We start from the raw sequence: 22,215 nt of genomic DNA, 5'->3' as shown, positions 1-22,215 counted from the left end.
TAATTGTTGAGTTGTAAGAAAAATAAAAGTGTGATGATCATCATTATTAGAGCATTGTCCCAGTAAGGAAAGGATGATGGAGACTATGATTCCCCCATAATTCGGGATGAGACTCCGGACAAAAAAAAAAGGAGTGGCCATAAAAAAAGAGAAAAGGCCCAAATAAAAAAATGAGAGAAAAAGAGAGAAGGGACAATGCTACTATCCTTTTACCACACTTGTGCTTCAAAGTAGCACCATGATCTTCATGATAGAGAGTCTCATATGTTGTTACTTTCATATACTAGTGGGAATCTTTCATTATAGAACTTGGCTTGTATATTCCAATGATGGGCTTCCTCAAAAGTGCCCTAGGTCTTCGTGAGCAAGCAAGTTGGATGCACACCCACTTAGTTTATTTTGTTGAGCTTTCATATACTTATAGCTCTAGTGCATCCATTGCATGGCAATCCCTACTCACTCACATTAATATCTATTGATGGGCATCTCCATAGCCCGTTGATATGCCTAGTTGATGTGAGACTATCTTCTCCTTTTTGTCTTCTCCACAACCACCACTCTATTCCACCTATAGTGCTATGTCCATGGCTCACGCTCATGTATTGCGTGAAAGTTGAAAAGGTTTGAGATTACTAAAGTATGAAACAATTTCTTGGCTCGTCATCGGGGTTGTGCATGATTAAATACTTTGTGTGATGAAGATAGAGCATAGCCAGACTATATGATTTTGTAGGGATAACTTTCTTTAACCACGCTATTTTGAGAAGACATGATTGCTTTGATTCGTATGCTTGAAGTATTATTACTTTTATGTCAATATGAACTTTTGCCTTGAATCTTTTGGATCTGAATATTCATGCCACAATTAAGAAGATTTACATTGAAATTATGCCAAAGTATCACTCCGCATCAACAATTCTTTTTTATCATTTGCCTACTCGAGGACGAGCAGGAATTAAGCTTGGGGATGCTTGATACGTCTCCAACGTATCTATAATTTTTTATTGCTCCATGCTACTTTATCTACTGTTTTAGGCAATATTGGGCTTTATTATCCACTTCTATATTACTTTTGGGACTAACCTATTAACCGGAGGCCCAGCCCAGATTTGTTGTTTTATGCCTATTTCAGTGTTTCGAGGAAAAGGAATATCAGACGGAGTCAAAACGGAACGAAATCAACTGGAGAAGTTAACTTTGGAAGGAAAGCAACCCAGGGAACTTGGAGTGCATGTCAGGGGAGATACAAGCTGCCCACGAGGGTGGGGGACACCCCCCGCCCCCCCTGGGCGCGCCCCCTGCCTCGTGGTACCCCCGTAGCTCCTCCGAAGTACCCCCTGCACCCATATATACTCTTGTACCCTAAAACTTCTAGAACGGAAGATAGATCGGGAGTTCCGCCGCCGCAAGCCTCAGTAGCCACCAAAAACCAATCGGGACCCTATTACGGCACCCTGCCAGAGGGGGATCCCATCACCGGAGGCCATCTTCATCATACCGGTGCTATCCATGACGAGGAGGGAGTAGTTCACCCTCTGGGCTGAGGGTATGTACCAGTAGCTATGTGTTTGATCTCTCTCTCTCTCTTGTGTTCTCTCTCGTGTTATCTCTCGTGTTCCTCTATGGCACGATCTTGATGTATCCCAAGCTTTGCTATTGTAGTTGGATCTTATGATGTTTCTCCTCCTCTACTCTCTTGTGATGAATTGAGTTTCCCCTTTGAAGTTATCTTATCGGATTGAGTCTTTTATGAGAACACTTGATGTATGTCTTGCCGTGATTATCTGTGGTGACAATGGGATATCATGTGCCACTTGATGTATGTTTTGGTGATCAACTTGCGGGTTTCGTGACATTGGGAACCTATGCATAGAGGTTGGCACACGTTCTTGACTCTCCGGTAGTAGCTTTGGGGCACTCTTTGAAGTACTTTTACGTTGGTTGGATGAATCTGAGATTGTGTGATGCATATCATATAATCATGCCCACGGATACTTGAGGTGACAACGGAGTATCTAGGTGACATTAGGGTTTTGGTTGATTTGTGTCTTAAGGTGTTATTCTAGTACGAACTCTTTTATAGATCGATCCGAAAGAATAACTTTGAGGTGGTTTCATACCCTACCATAATCTCTACGTCTGTTCTCCGCTATTAGTGGCTTTGGAGTGACTCTATCTTGCATGTTGAGGGCTTGTTTTATGATCTATCTATGTTATTATTGTTGAGAGAACTTGCACTAGTGAAAGTATGAACCCTAGGCCTTGTTTCCTATCATTGCAATACCGTTTACGCTCACTTTTATCGCTCATTACCTTGCTGTTTTTATTATTTCAGATTACAAAAACCTATATCTACTATCTATTTTGCACTTGTATCACCATCTCTTCGCCGAACTAGTGCACCTATACAATTTACCATTGTATTGGGTGTGTTGGGGACACAAGAGACTCTTTGTTATTTGGTTGCAGGGTTGTTTGAGAGAGACCATCTTCATCCTATGCCTCCTACGGATTGATAAACCTTAGGTCATCCACTTGAGGGAAATTTGCTACTGTCCTACAAACCTGTGCACTTGCAGGCCCAACAACGTCTACAAGAAGAAGGTTGTGTAGTAGAGATCACGTGTCCCAACCGCCCTTCTAGATACAGCCCGACGACCCAGGTATAGTCCATCTTCCTTTTGGAGATGGCTTGCTCCACTGCCGTAGCTCCGTCTCCATGTTGATCTTTCTCTACTTCTACCGGCTTCTACTTGTGATGAGTTTATGTCTCATGAACTAGTGCGAGTACTATTATTCTAATCACACTTCTTCAATATCTTTGCCATCAGGGATGCTCAAGTCAAAAGCATCGTATGATCCGAGGGTGCTAGCCGTTTTTCCTTCGACAGGTTCTATGTGGCCAGGAAATTAAATCATGTTTAGGGTTTAGGGTTTAAGTTGTAGTGACCCCATCAGTAGTTTTTCCTTCGTACACGCTCTCACAACTTTTTTCTTTAGTTGTGAAGTAAATATTGGCTATGATATGTGAATCATTCAGATGCATCAGCATGCGTGTTAGTTTTCCTTTGTACTTGATGGAATGTTGTAACGGGGCAACCTTGGAATAGGAATGAAAATGGAGTGGAAAGTTTCCGTTTTTCTGGAGAAAAAATGGAAACGGAGAGAAACCATCGAGCAAAACCAACGTTTAAATCACGGTTGTCGTGTTCGTGTCTCACCCTCCTCAATGGCTCGACCCCACACGGTCGCTCGGCATACCACTCACCGCAAACCGAGTAGTATACGATAACTTTCCCGCCTTCTTGTCGATTGACCGTGCCATGGAGTACTAGCACTACTCGAAGAGATTGACGAGTTGGGGGAGGACAGCTAGCTGTAGCATGGACTCCCAAGAAATTTTTACATGCATGTTGTAGCCGGCTATTGCGACCTTTGAACGCGGAGCAGCCACGCGCACCCGGAAGCGGCGCAGGCGACGCTCTCTCGGCCGGCGTGCCGCTTCAATGCTGGTGCCAGTGAGAGGTCGCGTCCGCTCTGGCCAGGCATGAATGCGGCACTGACCGTTTCGGGCGGGAAGCACGCGCGGGTGATGAAGAGGGTTCGGGTTGGTCAGGACCGGTCGTGGCAGCGGTCTGGACGTGCGCAAACAAGAGATGTTGTACGTTAATATTGTTGCGTATATAATTAACAACGTAAATAATGTGCTAGTTGGACAAATATGATTGGAGATGGAGATGGAAATGGAATTTTATGTAAACACGTATATGCATGTCTATGTCTATGTGTGTGTGCGCGACGACTCTCGCGACCTGGAAGCGGGGGCGTGTTTTTGATCGAGTTTTCTTTCTTGGTACATTAGAAAATCAGTTTGTCTAATTCACATCTAGATGTTATTTAAGGATATCACATCTAAGCTCCCACAAGTATATAATGTAGCAATAAGAAACAAAAAAACTAGGACAAAAAAATAGACCACAAACAGAGTGGACATCAACTTAGATGTGACATAACTATGTCACATCTAGATGTGTCCTAGACAAACCCTTAAAAAATTGTCCGCCAGTTTTCGTTTCTTTTTTCCGGGAACGTGTGTATTCTATTTAAACCATTGTAGCCTCTTATTTAAAACCACTCTATCTCTCTCCTCATCGGTGGTCACAGATCTGGCCGAATCCCGTCCGCTGCGGGAGGTGAGGAGGTGCAGCGTTGACGTTGTTGCCGTCGGCGACGGAGGAAGCCGATGCGCACCGTCCTCTCGGAGCCGGCCCTGGTGTGGACGAAGATCCTCCGCACCCTTGTTTGCCGCCATCGTGTGGGCAGATCCCGCTCGCCCGCCTAAACGACATCTCGCCCACCTGAGGTATAACTTCTTATACTGGTCCAGCTCCCCAGGTCGCTGCGTGCGGGTTTTGTTCTATGCGACTACTCCCCAGCTCCCCATACATAGTAGCTAGGGTTCGTCAGCCTGTCCAACATCACCTACTAGTACTATTATAGAGTAAATGCCACTCGAAAAGTTGTCCTGATTTATGCCTCGATGGAGGTATACATGTTGTTTCGAAAAAAAGTACATGGTGGTTGTGCAGTCATTGTCCATATGGTGGTAGTACTATCACTGGTTAAATGAAGAAATGCTTTTTTTCTCGGGTATCCTAGTTTAGTTCCCATCAAGATAATTATGATGCTTCTGTTTGTTGGTGTACTTTTCATTAATTCTTATTGACAATTGAGATGTCGTTGCTAACCCTTTTTTATATTTTGGGATACAGTGATGCGTGTCTCCATACCCGGGCATGTCTTCCTCAATTTTAGTGGAACTGCACAAAATTTGATGGCCATTGTTGTTCCGCCTCACTGTCCTCTGCCACGTGGTTCTTCCTTCCTCGAGCTTGATTACTGAGAAGAAACAGACCACAGTGAGGATTTGTCAAACTTCATAGGTGCCTCACCCAAACTTGATGCCAAATGGATGATGCATCACCACGATGACCTATCGATGCTCATGGTTGCGCCTCATGGTTGCGTCGGCTAGTGAAGCTGATCGATTTTCAATGAAAAACAAGTTGTCTTCCATTAGTGCTCTTTGCTTGTTATGCACAAAGATGATATCCTTCGTCAGTTCACCTTGGTTGCGTTGGAGACGCAGTCGTCTTTCACGTTGGTGCAATTTTATCACACAATTGGCTATGAACCAAATGTTTCCTTGAAGAAGGATCGGCGTTGGTACTAAGAGCATAAGTTTTGTATTAATTTCTAAACCTTCTCACAACTTTGTCTCCAGCTCCCCTGTAATTTTATTTGTCCAGCTATTAACTTTGATTTAAAAAATGGTGTGGACTAAAAACCCAGATGGACGTAGTAGCCCTCCATTTTTATTTACTCCACATATTAGATTTGACTGAAGTCAAACTTTGTAATACTCTCAAACATTTCCGATAATTGAAATTAAAATTCTTTATTTGTACACACTCTCACACATTTCCGATAATTTGGCGCATGTGTGGTTGTTCACTTAAGGGAGGGTAGTGTACCACACGTGAAGGACAGGAAGTGCGACCAGGACGCGTGGGCGTGGATCATTAGTTCATCGGAAGTAGTACTAGTTTTCTTCACTGTACATTAAATAAAGAGTTTCGTTTCGTACTTACACAATTTAAAACTATTGTTATGGAGAGAATAAGAAAACCACTCCACTATATATTAGTCGTATACACGAGAGTACTATATGGATGCAGCTTCATTGACTTAGTGCACCTGCCTTTGGGTTTATGACAGGTGGGCCCAAAATGTGGCTGGCTCACCTATCATACATCCAAAAGCAGGTGCAGTGAAGGCACCAGAGCTCAGTCTGTACTACAGTAGTATATATATAAGCGGGAGCCTCAGCGCTTGTTCGCTAGGGTTTGCACTCTCCACACGCTCGCCGCACTACATATATGTTACACGCTGGAGGCTCAGTGTTCATTTTCTAGGGTTTGCTATACTCACAGTCTCTCACCCTCTCTTCACCAGATCTAAACAAGACTGTGTTGGCCTATTGTCTCCCCCCCCCCCATAGCTGGTGAAGGAGGCGTCCGTATCCCGTCGCACCAGGAAGGAGAGGAGGTGCAGTGTTCACTCTATTGCCTTCGGCGAGGGAGGCAATCCACTGCCGGCTGCGCTGTTCTCTTTCACCCAGCGCCTGTGCGGGAGGGCCACCGACCCCTTCTTCCTCGCTGTCGTACATAGTGTGGGCAGATCCGGCCTCTCGCCGCACGCCTTGCCACATCCCGACGACCCTAAGGTATAAGTTTCTTTGAAACCTTCGTTGCTCTAGCTGCATGTGGATCTTTTTCGATATGTAGTCAAATCTAGGTCTTGGTTTAAAGAGGAAAGAAGGGTGCGGTGGGCTGGAGCAAGAATCTAGGACGTGGTTCAATGAGGAAAGGAGGGGCGGAAAGTAGTATAGACTGGCTATCCAGCCGCTTTGTAGGTCGAAATGGGAAAAAGGGGTAACCCAGTACACACATCTGTAAGGAACCGATCTCTTTGTTGAAAAGGGAAAGAAACTAGGGGGTTGGGTAGTTTGTGTAGGACTAGATTTGCTGCCCTCACATAGGAAAAAGGTTCAAAGAGAACAAATATGGGACCAACGCATATATGCTGCTTGGCTACATACTCTGCATCACCCATTTATACGTGTGGACGCACATGGTGCTGGCATGTCCCATACAGCTATTTTGTTGTTGTTAATCTAAAAATGCCGCCGGAAAATTGAAGCAATGCCACTATTAAATGTAAATTACATTTTTTAGCGAATGTTGTTTCAAGAGAATATCTCTGTTAATATGAATCAATGCAACCGTTTTAGAAATGCTACTATCCTACTTTGTTTTCCATCCAAGATAAGTTAGATGCTTCTTTCTGTCACCGTTTTTTTCATCCTCCTTTATCGGCAAGTAACTGTTTCCTTTTTTGCCTCTGTTAAAATAGGGGTATCGATTCAACTTGTTGCTATTGCGACATTTTACTTTGCTACTCGAAACACTTATGTTTTAAGAGTGTTTTGTGCAGTTCAACTTGAATGTCACACCGGTGACTTTGCTTAATTTTGGTGGAACTGCACAAAAGGAGATCGAGATTTGTTTCCAGTCTTCGTGGCGAGTTGTTTCAAATCTTGGTCTCATCCACATGATGTCCAGTGTGCTTTGAGATGTTGTGCTACTTGTTTTGGTACTGTTTCAAATAAATGTTAAATTGAAGCTATTGTATTGCTGTCTTTTCCCATTAAGTAGTGAACAAAAATGGGACCAACCCAGACATGATGCTTCTTGCTTTGTTACAACAAATTCAGCATCACCCCTTTATAAGCCAGTAATTGATGCTACTCTCAAAATTAACTACTGAATCTTATTTCAAAACTGCAACACTTGTTAGGGATTGGCGGGATTACCATTTTTGTGGCCGCATGTTTCATCCTCCTTTATTAGCCAGTAATTGATTCCTTTTTTGCCTCTGTTTAAACAGGGATATCTATTCAACTTGTTTCTATTGCAACATTTTGCTTCGCTACGCGAAACACTTTGCCTGATTTTAGTGCAACTGCACAAAACGAGATTGGATTTCCTATTCGTGTTGGTAGATTCGTATTTTATCTTGTCTGTCTCATGAAAGGTCAGTATAGGCCTTCATCCACATAATTGTGCAGTGTGCTTTGAGATGTTGTGCTACTTGTATTGGTACTTTTTTCAATAAATGTTGAATTGAAGCTATTGTATTCTTGTCTTTTCCCATTAAGTAGTGAACAAAAATGGGACCAACCCAGACATGATGCTTGTTGCTTTGTTACAACAAACTCTGCATCACCCCCTTTATAAGTAGATGGAAGCACATACTGTTGTTGCGCCCACTCTCCCCTGGAACTCTTTATGCTTTTCGTTAATCTAATGCCGCTGGTAAAATTAAGCAATGCCACTCTCAGAATTAATTAACTACTGAATCTTAGTTCAAAACTGCAACACTTGTTAGGAATGGTACTATCCTGCTTTGTAGTTCTTTCTACATGTTTAACCAAGGTATTGTTAAGATAATGTCTCTGTTAAAATGAATCAGTTGCATTGTTTTAGGAATGGTACTTTTCTTGTTTGTCGTTCTTTATACATGTTGAAACAAGGCATTGTTAAGATAATGTCTCAGTCAATATGAATGAATCACACTGATGGAGAATTGCTACTCTCCTGCTTTGTTTCCCATTAAGATAAAGTAGATCAGTAGATGCTTTTCTTCTCGGAGTACAAGTCATCAACCGTTATTTCTCAGTAATTGTTTCCCTTATACCTATTGTTGCTTACAGGGGTATCAAAATTAAAGCTCGGTTTTATTCCGACTTTGATTTTAGTTGAACTGCACAAAAGGAGCCAATGTGTCCAAGGCAAACTGCTGCATTACTGGGCCTAGTTGGTCGTTCCACTTTGCAGAAAGAAGCAGCCACTGTTTGCGCTACATTACAGAAGGAATGACCGAGAAGCTTTACAGAGTATTATTAGACACCGGTGACATGACTAGTCTGCAGAGACCATTGGCAATTTAAGAAGCTACGATAGGACTCCACGATCATAGGCATTACATATTTTGAATGGGAAAAGCTTGTCAAAGTTTAATCATTGATGTTAGCAAGAAGACGTTAGTTTAATATATTGGAATTGGAAAACCTTGTCAAAATTTGCTCATTGATGTTAGCCAGAAGACATGCATTTGATATTTTTGAGTGGGACGCCCTTGCTATGAGTAGCGTCGAGTGTTTTTCCTATTCCTGTGTTCAGTTTAGAATTAAATAGTTACTCTGCTGAGATATTCATGTGTTAAGAGTTTGTTCTGAATATTGTCTATGTAATGCCAGGCCTTGTGTTTGATTGCAAAGTTGAGCTTGGAATGTTGTGGCATGCGGCATCACGAGTTGTTCACCGTGCCTCCTGAGAATAATGCCTCATATTGTTTTGCATGTCGATCTAATGCCAGTGATTTGCTTGTTAAGAAGATCATCCTCTTCTGTTGTTTCCGTGCTTAAGGAGTTCATCGTCTGATGTTTCATTCATAGCCTATACGACAAGTCGGGTAGGTTAGACGTGAAACCATATGATCTTCCGACCAACTCATGATATTAGGCCGTGATTGGATCGTCGTTTTCCAACCAAAACCGCTTGTAAAACTGACGCTTGTAAATTAAAGCAGATGGTCCCGGGCGAAGGCGCTTGGTTGGTCGATTTCAACTAGTAAAATATCGGAAGTACTTCACACACGATAAAAACGTTGAACGACACTCGGACGATTGCTAATCCAGCCGTTAGCTGTTGTTTCAGCCTTGCCTATGGATGGCATGATACGCACGTCATGCATGTATCATCTGGTAATGTCGTCCATATACAGTGCTCATAAAGTATACACTAGTCTCTCAAATTACAAGCGTAACCCGCCGGTTTTACTTACAGACCTCGGGCCCTTGGTTTCATTACGCCTGTATTTTACGCGTTGTTTCCGATGACGAGTAAATTACACTTGTGTATGTTAATACAGGTTTGAAATAAACCAGAGCTCCCAAGCGCGGCCTTACTGTTTCATGTCGTCTCATTTTCTCGAAGGTGCTCATAGGTGTCCGATGATCCTGGCTTCCTGAATGAGCAGCGGGCGCTGTATCAGACCATCCGTAGGACCCGCGAGGCCCTCTCCATTGTCCTTAGAGTTGTTGCGCTCGCCGTGGCACCGAGCATTGTTAACATCGTCAACGAACATGAGGATTCAGGAGATGACTTTATTTTGACTGGATGACACTATGGACCCACTAGGGCCATAGCCGTACGTACGCAAGTGCCTCCTTATTATGTACAACTATATTTTTTTTGCTTTCTCCTGGTTTCCTGACATCATGGTCCCACACCATTGTCAACATATGTAGTCAATATAAATGAGAGAATTGCACAAGGTGCGACCGACAGCTGCGACCAAGCAGCTCGAGCAGTATTTGTGTTTTTGAGCCGTGAGCACTGCAGAGTTTTTCTTGGCGATGATTTCATTGTTGTTCAGAGGAGAGCAGGGTATTAACTGGGAGGGATATGGCCCGTCTAGCCCAGGCCAGATATCCAGCCCAGATACTAATTTTTTCAAGATGAAAATGGTTAACCCAGCTATATGTATTTTTGAGGAATACCCAGGCAAGGTCAACTTGTTATTCTCCGCCCCGCTGGGCTGAAAATTTTTCCTAGGAGGGATGCATTAGGCTTAACAGGAAAATGGGCTTTAAAAAATAATAAATGGGATGTAATTATAAAAACAGGGCAGTAACTATAAAAAAATTCACCAAACACAAAATTAGTTTATAAAATATTATTTATGGATTTTGAAAATCTTAAATTTTCATTGTTGCGCGCGCAATGTTTCGTTGGATTTTTACGTAATACAAATTTATATTTAATCTGACTAGAAATTTCGGGATAAAAATATTTCGGATCCCATCAAAATGTGGGAAATTTTATTGAATTCTGTCTTCAACGGTTGGTTGAAATTATTAATCGTTGTCCTAGCTAGAAAATGGGATGTACTTTTAACAAACTGTAAATGGGCTGTTGTAAATTCCATTAGAATTCAAAAATGGGCTATACATTCTTACAGAACGCAAATGGGCTATAAGTTCTCTGCCACACACTTGTGGGCCTACTAAGTGACGTCTCCCCTAAAAAAATAAGTTGACGCGTATGCAAGGCTTTGTCAACTTATTATAGTCAACACATGGTTCTAGCAGTAGTGGCCATTGGATGTCTATCCAACGGATGTCGTGCTTCTTCTTCAATCTCGGATATTCTTAGCTTCGGCCTCCCGAAAAATGATTCCTCCCTGACATCTGGGGGCGCATCATTTCGGAGGCTGACCTGTGGGCCTACTAAGTTGGAGCATACCAAGGGCTTTGTCAACTTAGTCAATAATAAACGATTCTAGCTTCAGTAACCGTACGATGTCCATCCAACGGCCGTAGTGCTTCTTCAACCTCTTGTCTTCTTGGTCCAGCCGTCCAAAGCAGCGCCGGTCGTGCCGCCTGCTCCTGCCTCCCATGGTCGGATGTGCTGCCGCGGAGGCCTCACCACCCCCATACTACTCCCACTACTGGCCAGGCCATCCCTCCACTCACCCACACCCCCTGTTATTCTACAGCGACGGCAGCCTCACACCGCAGCCGAACCAGTGAACCCTCGTACTCCTCTCCACATGGGCTTCCACTGCTGCGTCTTCCCCGGCTCTGCGTCGTCCCCTTCCTAGGCCTCGCCGTCATCCACCGCCCTGGTGCTCTCAGCGCGGCGTGGTCAACGACCGACTTCCATCTGAAGAGTACTGTACATGGAGAGGCTGACAGCTGGGTCCACGGCGGCCGCAAGGAAGTGCCTCCTTATTACGTGCAAAATAATTATTCCTCCACCTGACAGCAGGCACCCACCGGATGGGCCACCTTATTTCACGAAAAAACATTTCCCCCCTGACTGCTGGAACCCACTGGACGGGCCACCGTATTTTGCAAAAAAAGCGTTCCCCCCGCTCTCAGCTCGGAGCCACCGGAAGTGCCTCCTTATTACGCACAAAAAATGAATACTCCCCCTGTTAGCTGGGACCCGCCTTGGTGGGAGGCTGACTTGTGGGCCTACTAAGTTGACGGGGACGGAGGGCTTTGTCAACTTAGTCAATATGAACTATTCTACTCCAGCGATTGTACGATGTCCATTCAACGGCCGTAGTGCTTCTTCAACCTCTGGTATTCTTGCTCCAGCCGCCCAAAGCAGCGCCGATCGTGCCGCCTGCTCCTGCCTCCTGTGGCCGGCTGTGCTGCCGCGGAGGCCTCACTGCCCCCTACTATTCCCACCGCTGGCCAGGCCCTGCAGCGACGGCAGCCTCACACCGCAGCCGAACGAGTGAACCCTCATACTCCTCTCCGCGTGGGCATCCACTGCTGCGTCTTCACTGGCTCCGCGTCGTCCCCTTCCTAGGCATCACCGTCGTCCACCGCCCTGGTGCTCTCAGCGCGGCGTGGTCAACATGGTCAAGGAACAACTTCCATCGGACGTGGACTGTACGTGGAGAGGCTGACAGCTGGGTCTACGGGCGCAGCAAGGAAGTGCCTCCTTATTACGCGGAAAATAATGATTCCTCCACCTGACAGCAGGGACCCACCGGACGGGCCACCGTATTTCACGAAAAAAACGTTTTCCCCCTGACTGCTGGGACCTACCAGCTACACCTTCGCACGCAAGGAAGTGCGTCCGGGCAAAAAAAGGATTCCCCCCCCCCTGACTGCTGGGACCCACCAGCTACATCTTCGCACGCAAGGAAGTGCATTCGGGCAAAAAAATGATTCACCCCCCTGACTGCTGGGACCCACCAGCTACATCTTCACAGGCAAAGAAGTGCCTGACAGTTAGGACCCACGTGGTAGAAGCGTACTTAGCATTGTCATTTTGGTCGTGAACGTGTACGTACATATATACTGGTGGATGTAGAGGCGCGCACGTGTCGTAGTAGAGGCGCGCACGTAGCATGTACACGTATGTACAGCGGCGAGGGTGCAAGAAAGAAAATACGGCCACGTAAGTACATATGGGCAGGGTCTCAAACGCCTACTCGCGCATACGTACGGCCAGGGCTCGTGTTCATGGGGAGGCAACGGAATGCATCGTGTTCATGGGGAGGCAACGGAATGCGTCGTGTTCATCGGGAGGCAACAGAACGCGTGGGAGCCAACCGGCTGGGTCGGAACGGAATGCGTGGTCGTGTTCATCGGGAGGGCTTGGATGGAACAGGCGATGGAAACGAGGCCTGGTGTACCACAGAACGGAGGAAACGGACTTCCTACGTTCGGAATGGGGTCCTGTTTATCGGGAGGGGTCTGGCGTACCTCAAAATGGAGGAAATGGACCTCCTACGGTCGAAACGGGGTCCTGTTGATCGGGAGGGGTGTGGCGTACCGCAAAATGGAGTAAACGAACCTCCTCAGGTTGAAACGGGGGTCCTGTTGATCGGGAGGGGTGTGGCGTACCGCAAAATGGACGAAACGGACTTGTGTTGGAGCGCTACGGTCGAAACGGGGGTCCTGTTCATCGGGAGGGGTGTGGCGTACCGCAAAACGGGACTCCACGGGATAATGTTCATCTCCACCGTCGACCTCCTCCAGCCTCCACGGGCTACCGTCGACCTCCTCTAGCCTCCACGGGCTCCTCTTCGTCTAGCCTCCACCGCACGCTACTCCACCGGCTACTGTTCAACCACCCCTCCACGGGCACCCCTCCACCGTCTACTGTTCATCCAGCCCTCCACACCACGGGGTCCTGTTCAACCACCTCTCCACGGGCACCCCTCCACCATCTACTGTTCATCCAGCCCTCCACACCACGGGGTCCTGTTCAACCACTCCTCCACGGGCACCCCTCCACCGTCTATTGTTCATCCATCCCTCCACACCACGGGGTCTTGTTCATCCAGAGGCAACGCCACCGCTCACTGTTCATCCAAACCCCCCTGCAATGCTCACTGTTCATCCAATCGATCAGCTTCAGTTAGCAGCAGTAGAGAAGGAATCGCTCGATCGGGTTCAGTTAACAGCCATCGATCGATCGCTCGGGTTCAGTAACACATACCCTACAGTGCAATTGCTCGGGTTCAGTTAGATCCCAACGCCTCGCTCAGGTTTAGTTAGAGCCAATGCCTCGCACACACGCACATACGTGTACGAGAGAAACGCGCATCGCTCGGCCCCCGACCTCCCACTGTAACCGGGAACTCCCCAAAATTTTCCTCCCCCTCGCTTCTACCACGATTTTTTCCGTCATGGACGGCCCAAAGAATGTCATGCAACTGCATCTCCGGCCCGCCCAGGACGAAAAGCCCATTTTCTATTATTATTTTTTGTCATAGAAGTAGGAGCCCACCACATCTATGATGATACCGGGTTTTGTCACAATTATCGTCATAGAAGTGTCATATGTATGACAGAAAAAATTACCGTTCGGCCCAAAATGTCACGGATGTGTCTTTTTTTGTATTGAATGGCCTAACTCTGAATCAATACGTGCATGGCCACCTAGCTCGCCTCGCTCGCATGCATGCACGTCTGCCTCCCGCGCATGCAAACCCACGTCGCCGCCCTTCCCATGCATGCAGGCCTGGAAAGGCTGAGATGGGCTATTAACTGCGGTCTCAGGCCCAGACAGCAAGACGGCCCAACGGTCCATCCAGCGCGCCCGGTACTTATTGAGAAAAAATAATCTCCCGGCCAATCAGATTGCATCTCGCGGATCGCCCCCCCCCCCCTCCTCCCCGCATATTCCTTCTAGAAGGGTTAGATCGACGGTCCTTGATCGTCGCTAGGGTTAGATAGACGGTCCTTGTTCAGCTCTAGGGTTTGCGAGGTTTGGGAGGGGTTTGGAGCAGTCAAACATGGGTTTGACCAGATTTCAAATGAGCATAATAAATTAAACAAAAATCATAAAAATGGAAAACCTGCGCACATAGTCTTCTTATGTCATATATTAACGATTTAAGTTGATAAACAAGGTTTACATACATTTAAACAAAAAGTTCATGTGTATTATGTGATATCTCAAGTATCTCAAACTCTCTTGTATGAAGTGAAGAGAAGTGTTTTGGGGAAATGACCATGAAAATTTCAAAAAACTCACCACAACTTCATTTTGAAGTAACTAAGAAGGATCCAGGCTTAGTTTTTCATTTTGATGTTTTAGACTTGTTTAAATCTTGGTCAAAGTTAGGTTTGACCAGAATTCAAATGAGCAAAACAAATTTAAAAAAATCAAAAAATGGAAAAACCAGCGCACATAGTCTGTATATATAGAATATAAGTGTAGGAAAGTTATTTGGCTGATTTAGACAAGGTCAAAAAAACCATGCTTAGAAATGAAGTCGTTTACCCTACCTTTGGACCCCTCTTTTTTAGCATTTTTTCATGAAAATTTTAAAAACCTCACCACGGCTTCATTTTGGAGTGACTAAGAACGATCCAGGCTTAGGTTTTCATTTTAATGTTTTAGATTTGTTTAAATCTTGGTTAAAGTTAGTGAAAGGACATGCGGTGCCCCCATGTGTGGTTTTAGTAATTGATGGCATTCTCTATGGACTAATGGTTGCATTCAGTTATATTGGAAGGATTTGTCCATAGGCTTTTCTTGAAGTCCATGTGTTGGTTTCAAGGAGTTTATATGTTGACCAAGGTGCTATTAAGGAATTATCCAAAGATTGGTCATGCGAGTGCTGAGCTTATTGCAAGCATGTCTTGAAGAAGAAGATTGTGTGATCATTCATGTTTACCTTCAAGACATCATCCAAATGAAGAGAGTTGGAAAGTTTCAAGGTTGATCAAGACTAAGTCAAGAGTGAATCAAGTTAATCAACTCACAAAGCGTAGAAGATGTACCAAGAGGGATCAAGTGATCCCATGGTATGGTAAGCATTGTCCAATTTGCTTTGTGAACTAACATGTGGTCTATGTGAGAGTTCTATGTGGGGTTAGGTACGTGTTCATGGGCTTGCGTCAAGAGGAAGATATCACTCAACCCATGGAGAGGATGACATCAAGTGGTGATCGTCATCAAGATTGTTGTGTGCAAGTTCAAGTGGAGCATCACGAAGAGATCAAGTGCTTGAAGCTTGCCGTCCATTTTGGTGTCAATCGACTTGTGAAGATGTGCCAAAGAGTGTCTCACCCATAGTGGAGTATGAGGGAGCAATCAACTAGTCTCCGTCGAGCAAGCGCAATCAAGAAATGTGGTCCAACTTGAGGGAGTCAAGATCATCATCATCTAGCTCAAGTGGACTTCGTGCAAGGCAAAGGTTTTCCCCTGATAGGTTTTATATTTTATCGGTCTCATGGTGATAGTTTGGAGACCGGGTTATAGGATCGATAGTCGTACTATCAAGGGGGGCTCTCAAGTGACTAGCTTGATCATATTGTTCGTCGAGAGCTCAAACCATTGCATCCTTGCATCGTATCTCTTGATTTTTATTTGTATTTTCTTTTGAGATTTTAGATCTTGTGATCATCTTCTGGACAAGCTCGAGTTCATCGAAAACGGAGTTCACATGCTTCTTCTATTGCGTTTTCGGTGTTGGAGGTTTTACCGGTCCTATTCGAGGAAGGGTTCCCGCCATTTTCTTTTGGGCCTTTTCTAATTTTCTTCTTATTGTTATTTCTATCAATATTGTGTTAGGCCTTGTCTCTAGCTTTCCAACAAACTTGGTTTCGTTGAATTCGGAGTCCGTTTGCAGAAGTTGTGGCAGTTTTGGTGTTCTGAAAAGGCTGCGGCGGTACTACCGCGAATTGGAGCGGATGTAATTTTTTACTACCGCTCCAGAGCGGTACTACCGTGGCTCCTACAGCGGTAGTACCGCTCCGGACCAAAAACTCGTCCCAAGTCATGCGGTGGTAGGCACGGATGTATTTTTTTAGTACCGCTCGCAAGTAGTAGTACCGCTACCCTTTGCGGTAGTACCGAGAACCCTAGTGGTAGTACCCTGAGGACGAGCGGTAGTACCACTCCGGCGGTAGTACCGCTCCTTGGAGCGGTAGTACCGCTCTGTGCGGGTTGTGAGGATAACGGTTGGATTTTTCCCCACCTATAAAAGGGGGTCTTCTTCCCCAATGAACCTTATCTCTTTAGCTCGTGTTCTTCCCCCATTGTTGACCTTCTTCGAGCTTGCTAACTCTCAATCCCTCCATGGATTCTTGCTAGTTTTTTAGAGAAAAGAGAGAGGAGATCTAGATCCACATTTCCACCAATCACTTTCTCCTCTATGTGAGGGGAACCCCTTGGATCTAGATCTTGGAGTTCTTGGTGTTCTCCTTCTTGTTCTTCCTCTCATTTTCCTCCCTAGCATTAGTTGCTTCGGTGGGATTTGGGAGAGAAGGACTTGGGAACTCTGTGTGCCCTTGCCATTGCATTTGGTGCATCGGTTTGAGTTCTCCACGGTGATACGTGGAAGTTTCAAGTTGAGAAGCTTATTAGTCTTGGGTGTTTGGGCACCCGAGAGCTTGTTCCTCTTGGGTGCCTTGGCGCCCTAGACGGTTGGTGTTGTTCGGAGCTCAATCATTGTGGTGTAAAGCTCCAAGCAAGTGTTGGGGTCTCCAGTTAAGTTGTGGAGATCGCCCCGAGCAATTTGACAGGTACCGGTGACTGCCCCTAAGGGTTGCCAAAGTGTACGGGTTCGGTGACCGCCCCCAAGGGTTGCCATTTGTACGGGTTCGGTGACCGCCCTCAAGGGTCCCTTAGTGGAATCACGGCATCTTGCATTCTCCGAGGGTGTGAACTTCGGGATAAATCGTCGTCTCTGTGTGCGGTTATCTCTTACCTGAGCCCTTTACTTATGCACTTTACTTTATGATAGCCATATTGTTTCTTGTCATATATCTTGCTATCACTTAGTTGTTTATCTTGCTTAGCATAAGTTGTTGGTGCACATAGGTGAGCCTAGTTGTTGTAGGTTTTGTGCTTGACAAATTAACCGCTAGGTTTATTCCGCATTTGTTCAAGCCTAAACCGTAATTATATTAAAGCGCCTATTCACCCCCCCCCCCCTCTAGGCGACATCCACGATCTTTTAGTTAGTATCAGAGCCTCGTCTCTCTTTATTAGGCTTTACTGCCTAGAGAGTAAAGATGTCGACTAGGGGATTAGGATTCTCTGACACTCTTAGTTTTTATGGAACAAATTTTGATGTTTGGGTAATTTGCATGCTTAATCTCTTTAGGGTCATGGACCCAAATTTAGAGCGAATTGTAGGTATGGGTTTTTGTCCTCCAAAGGATCCCCAAAGATTATCTTTAGAGGATGAGAAAAACTCTTATCTCAATCCTCAACCTTCTAATGTATTTTTCGATGCTTTGAGCAATATAGTTATATTTCAACTCATGCCTTTTCGGGATGCTCATGAGTTGTGGACGAAGCTTCGAGATAAATATGGTGTGTCCAAGTTTTGTGGCGATGATTGTTCTCCCTCCACCTCCAGCCGTGTTGCCTTCTCAACTCCTTCTACTTCACCTACATGTGGATTGCCACAAGGTAATGCTATGGTGAGTAGTGTTGGTCATTGCAATGATGATAGTGTGCTAATCGTTGGTGAGTCTTCATCACTATCTTATTGCAATGCTCCTTCTTTGGACTGTAACACTTCGAGCACTCCAAATGTTTCACATGCTTGTGTTGATAGTCCTAGCATATCATGTAGAAATTGCTTGACTAAATCTCATGATGATATGCTTGCTATATCTTGTTGCCATGATAAAAATGCATCTATTTCCTCGAATTATTGTGCTAACAATGTAGAGGAAACCGAACACTCCATGGAACAAGATATGGTGTTTAATGGTGCCTCAAGGGATCCTACATCATCATCTATTGATTTTTGCCTTATGGCTAAGGCGTCAAAGGTAGCTCCTTCTTTGTACCCCAATATGTCTCTTGATGATGATGTTGATACTAATGGTGATGAGGATAATGATGAAGAGATTGATAAAACTAAGGGGGGGATGATTTTTAAAGATCTTCATAAAAATAAAATTGCTCGTTCCAACTTCATGGAAATAATATCCATTGCCATTGATGGCAAGAAATACATTGAGGAGTTGGAATCTCATCTAGAGGAGCGTTAGGTCACCATTGAGAAAATGGAAGCTCGTGAGCTTGATTACGCAAATGAGATCGCAGAGCTATCTCAAGCTCTTGAACATGAACAAACCACCTCCGAATCTCTTGAGGAGACTTTTGCTCTAGAATTATCTAGAGTGAGGGAATCTCGTGATAGAGCTCTTGAAGTGGCCAATTATTTCAAAACAGAAAATGCTAAGCTTGAAGTTGCCCATGCTAGACTCCTTGAGGACTTTGAGCAACTCGAAAATGGCTCTAGGGTCATTAAGAGTGAGCTCATCGAACTCACCGAGTCTCATGCTCAACTTAAAGCTTCCTATTTGAAAGAGCTTGCCAAGTTGCCTTCTCCTCTTGTTGTCAATGATGATGCTTGTGCTACTAACTCTCTTTCTTGTCAAGCATCCATTTTGAAGGAGAATGTTGAGCTACGGGCTCAACTTGAGTTGCTATCTATCAATTATGGGAAATTGGAAGAAAGCCATGAAAAGCTCTCAAGCTCTCATGATGATCTTCTAGTATCCCATAATGTGCTAAAGATAGCTCATGAGGCCATGATTTCTAAGGTAACATCAAGTGAGCCTCATGTGGATACTAGCACTACTTTTAGTCAAAATGCTATATTGCCTTGTGCTAGTCCTCATTATTCATCCATGCATAACATTGGTACATCTTGTGATGAATTGCTTTCCTTGCCTTGTTGCTCTCACGATGAAGTTTATACTTCCTCTAGTGCTTGTATTGAGACTAACCATGTAGAGGAAATCAAAGATCTTAAGGCACAAGTCACTTCTTTGAAGAAAGACTTGGAAAAGTGTCATGAAGGGAAGGCCACACTCAACAATATCTTGAGTGTGCAAAAATCCCCCAATGACAAAGGTGGACTTGGATTCAACTCAAACAAGAAGAAGTCCAAGTTTAACAAGAAGAAGGGCCAAGAACAAGTCAAGAATTCGGCCAAGATTATTTGCTTCAAGTGCAAAATTGAAGGGCATCATGTTAGATCTTGCCCATTGAAGAAGAAGGCCATTAGTGACAAGCAACAAGGGAAGAGGCCACAAGTTCAATCTCATGCTCAACCTCAAGAAAGGCCACTTCCCAAGAAGACTCAAGTTAATGCTTCTCTTGTGGAAAAATCAAGTGAGAAGAAAGTGAAGAGTAGATGTTGCTACTTATGTCGTGAGAAAGGTCATGTTGCTTCTTCATGCACTAGTGGTAACTTATCCAACCCAATTATTATTGATGATATTTATTCTCTTAGGAAGGATAAGGTTGGCAATGTGTTTGCCAAAATTGTTGGTACTCAAAGTGGCATCAAGAAAAGAACCATTTGGGTAGCCAAGCCTATTGTGACTAACCTCTTAGGACCCAACTTGGTTGGGGACCAACAAGCTCAAACTTGATCAATAGGTGTTGTTGGAGGGATTGGAGACTTGGCTCCATTATGAAGAATTAAGGGGACTTCATCATTCTTATTGTCTCAAGCCAAGTCAATTGGATTATCAAGTTTCTATCTTATATCCAATGTGCCTCCTTGCGGTAAATTGTACTTAAATTGTTTACATTGAAAGTTACTTGCCCCCTTGCATGTTTTGGTTTTGTTCCTTGCATGTTTTTGTATATGTTGTGATTCCAACTTGCTTATCTTGAGCAATCAACTATGTGTGTGTTGGTTTGCACATTATGTATGTGTGTGTCGTGCGTTGAGCCTTTATGCTTCTTGTTTGTACCCTAGTTGGATCTTGTGAGAGATTAATGGAATATCCCATTATGGGGGAGTGATGTGGGTTGTACACCTCACAATCCTATAACTGTGTGTACATGAGTAATACCATCTAGTATTGATATTTCAAGATTATCTAGTCGCTATGTGGTATGTCTTCTCATGAGAAATTCAAATTCTCAATAGTCCATTAATTATCTCTCGTTGGATCCTCTTACTCACTACGGGAAACAAGAGATTTGTCGTCAGTACTGTTCTTTGCCGTCAGCATTTCATCGGGCTAGACGGCAAAGACAAATTTCGCCGACAGCGGCTGACGGCAAATCCATACTTTGCCATCTGTAAAAAAACACAGACGGCAAAGACTCTTTGCCGTCTAGGATATTGTTTTACAGACGGCAAAGAGCTCTTTTTGTCGTCTGTAAACAAAATCACAGACAGCAAAGACTTTGTCGTCTGCAATTTATTTTACAGATGGCAAAGGGACCTCTTTGCCATCTGTAAAAAAAATCGCAGACGGCAAAGAGAAAGCACAGCACACGGATCGATCCCACGGATTGATGAGGTGGCATGATCTAGGCCGCCCGCACCTGCCTCCGTCTCTCACCACGCACGCCCCACCCGCCCATCCCACCGCTCCCTGTCTCTTATCCCAAGGCCCACCACAATCTCTCTCCCATGCCCAACCCTATCTCTTCCTCGATCCCTTCTCTGCCGCACACACTCCGCCCGATCCAGAGCTCCTCATCGTCCCCTGCTCGTCAGCCGCCGCCGGTCGACCCGCCTCACCATCGCCTGAGCAGAGGCCGGCTCGGGATCTTACTCCTCCTCCCCTGCTCGTGAACCGCCGCCGCTTGACCCCGCCTCTCCGTCGCCTGAGCCGGAGGCCAACGCGGGATCCTCCTCATCCTCCCCGCCCGCGCGCGGGAGCATGGCTTGCCGGCGGCACGGGCTAGGCTAGAGGCGGCCGCGGCAGACCGCGGCTGGGGGCCACCGCGGTCGAGGCCAGCAGCGGACGCGAGCAAACCTAGCTAGCCGCCGGTACGGCGAGCAGGGCCGGGCAGCTGCACGGTCGAGGGAAGAGGCGGCCGCGGCGGAGTGCGGCTGGGCCGCGGCGGCCGCGGCTGGGCGGCGGTGCGGGCGAGGCTAGCGGCGGGCGCGGGCGAACCTGGCTGGCCACCGGCACGCCGAGTAGGGTCAGGCGGCTACGGGATCCTCTTCCTCCACCCTGTCGCGGGACCTCCCCTCCTCTACGAGCTGTGGCCATGGCAGGGGAACGGAGCCCTCCACCTCCCTGGCCCCATGTGTGCCGGCAGCGCGGATCTCGACCTCCTCGGCGGCTTCAGAGTCAACCACCTCCCAGTGGCACGTGCGCTGCAAGGGCCAATTACCCAGTTCGTCAAATAGAGTAGTCTTTTGTTAGAGAAGTTGAAATAGAGTTTTTTGTGTGGATCAGTGAGTGACGATGGATATATACTGTAAATAGATAAGTTCTATCATGTAAAATACGTTCTTTTACATCCGTTCGTTCATCATCGATTCTTATACTAGTTGTTGTGAAATTATTATGAAAGATGTTGCCTACACCATCGACCATGCAAGCCTCTGTATCTGCACTATTGGTTCATATATTTTTTTAAATAATAAAAACTTCTTTGCCGTCTGGGATGTACTAGGCTCACGGCAAATCCATAGTCTAGTTGACGGCAAAGATGGTTTTCTTTGCTGTCTGCTATTACTGGGCTTGACGGCAAAAGACAGAGTTGGCTGACGGCAAAGTCTTTGCCGTCTTCCCGACGAAAAGCTGACGGCAAATATTCTTTG

The sequence above is a fragment of the Triticum dicoccoides genome, chromosome 1B (genome assembly GCF_002162155.2).
Source record: "Triticum dicoccoides isolate Atlit2015 ecotype Zavitan chromosome 1B, WEW_v2.0, whole genome shotgun sequence".
Lineage (NCBI taxonomy): Eukaryota > Viridiplantae > Streptophyta > Magnoliopsida > Poales > Poaceae > Triticum > Triticum dicoccoides.
Note: the sequence above shows the minus strand (reverse complement) of the source record.